Genomic DNA, 2,333 nt, shown 5'->3' on the forward strand with positions numbered 1-2,333 from the left:
TATCAGATTCTTGTTCCACCTCTCCAACCTGTTTTTATTGTTGTTGCTGTTTGTTGTAGTTGCTGTTTGCCTGTTTAATGGCCTTCCTGAATAAATTCTGTGAAGTCTGGATTTTTTTTGCTGTGTGCTACCTCTGAAGTCTCAGCTCAGTTAGCTTACTTGGTCAGCTAATGATTAGACAGAGATTTCCTTAAATGCCCTGGACTGGTAAGTCTTTTTTTGCCCTTTGCTAAGAGACTTCTATGTAGGTTGAGACATGCCTTCAATATTTCGTCAGTTTATACCCTTGATTTAGCTTTTAACTCCTTTTTGTGCAGATCCTCAAGATCAGCCAAAGATGAGAAATTAGAGCCTTCTCATGTCTCTCCTGGGCAGACACACAGCCCTACAATGCACCCTACACACATATATTATACTCAGTAATACATTGAACCTTTTCAAATCTCCCTATGGTCATTTCATTCCCCGGGGTTTCCAAGAGTGCTGTTTGCTCCAATAGGTACTTCCGCCTCAGGCAGCTGCAATGATAAACAATTACTGATTTTTTTTTTTTTTTTAACACAATGTCCTGGTGTTAGGACTTCCCTCACTGAGCAAGCTCTCTCAAATAAAGATAAGCCCTATTAATGGACTTTTCTAGGTAGCTGCCAGACTGACAATTTTCTGGGGATGTGGCTTTTTGGGGGAGCTCTAAGCCTGTATTGCTTCTTTTTAATGGCTGATGGGCTGCTAGTTTTCTCTGTAACTGGTTCTGAGTCTGTTGGTTTTTGTGGTTATCATGGAGCTGGGAAGAAGGAGATGGGAATAGGGCAAGTTAAATGTCACAAGGCTTACTGTTCTTATTGAGATCCAGCCATTTTCTTGAATACATGTTCTTCATTAAGTTTTTGGTTAATTTCCAGGGTTCTGAAAATGTTGATTTTTGACAATTTTTGCCTATGTTCTCATTGATCCTACAGAGGAGCAGATTTTCAGAGGTCCTTCCTCCACCATTCCAGAATTGTTTCCTCCATAAACAGTAATCTCTGTACTGTGTTGTAATATAATGATGCATTCAGGGCATGCTGAGGAACATTCAATTTTTTTTAACGTTCTTAGTTTTTTAATCCTCTCATGAAAAATCTGCACAATCACCACAGATAAAGCCACTGCAGAATCTTTACTCCTTCTGTTGTCCAGTCTCCAGCTCACTTCTTTTTGCCAGCACCAACATTGGCTTTTGCAGTCCCCCTGACTTTCTTCATTCTGTTTTTGTGTTCTTTGCACTTTTTCTTGGTGTCTTTTTCTTCTCATACAGGCCATGTCTTGCAAGTCTATGTTTGGGTTCATTTTTCTTTGCGTATTCCAAGGAATCATAAATCATGCCACAGCCAGTTGTCTTGCCACCACCAAAATGGGTTCTGAATCCCAATACAAATATGACATCTGGTGTGGTCTTGTACATTTTGGCTAGTTTTTCCCGAATTTCTGTCTTATGTACTGTTGCCTTCCTGGGGTGGAGAACATCAATGACTATCTGTTTCTGCTGAAATAGTCAGTTGGTCATGAACTTCCTGGTCCAGATAGTTACTGTGTCGTTCATGATGGTGGCCGAGCTTAAAGCAGCCGGGGAGGAAAAGACGGAACATTCAATTTTGGCCGCAGACTGCTGTGCTTTTGGAGTTATCTCTTCTTTTCCTGCCTTTTTCTTAAAATGTTAACCTCTGGGTCCCCCACAGCAGACCCTTTCTCCTTGTTAATATATTACTCCCAATATGCTGTGGAGTTAATAATCAAATAGCCAAATAGGTTAGCATTATGTTAAAATAGCTTTGGATGGTCCATTGCGAAGTGTGTGGACTTTGTGACACATAGTGACTGCTTACAAATCATTTTGGATTTTTCTCTCCTATGTTTTAAAAATGAGGTTTCTAGATATGTGAATTTGGAAGCAAATTGGTGATGTCTAAAATATGGGAGAGACTAGTCCCACAGTACTCCCTGCTGAGGATTATAATCAATTATATATGATTACATCTATAATAGTATACCTAATTCCAGGAAACGTGTTTAAGATAACGTTGAACAAACAGAGGGGTTTTGAGGTAACAGTAACCAGGATGGAAAGTGAGGAAGCTCTGAAACTATGCCATATGAGGAATAATTGGGAAGACAGGTGACATTGCATTCAGAGAAAGAAAAACTTGGATGAAAGGAAAAACTTACTGGAGAGTAGGATAGGGCTGATACAGCAATAAAATTATTCTGTTTCCATGCATCATACTCATACCAAATGACATGATTATGACCAAAAAGCACAAGCTCTAATGGGACAGATTCTGACTCAGTAGAAG

At 39.6% G+C, this 2,333-nt stretch overlaps 1 pseudogene; it reads right to left on the minus strand.

Moving 5' to 3' along the window:
* Positions 1-1,079: 1,079 nt before the first annotated feature.
* Positions 1,080-1,582, minus strand: LOC144284683 (small ribosomal subunit protein eS24 pseudogene; annotated as a pseudogene).
* Positions 1,583-2,333: the final 751 nt, after the last annotated feature.

This window comes from Canis aureus, chromosome 1 (genome assembly GCF_053574225.1).
Source record: "Canis aureus isolate CA01 chromosome 1, VMU_Caureus_v.1.0, whole genome shotgun sequence".
Lineage (NCBI taxonomy): Eukaryota > Metazoa > Chordata > Mammalia > Carnivora > Canidae > Canis > Canis aureus.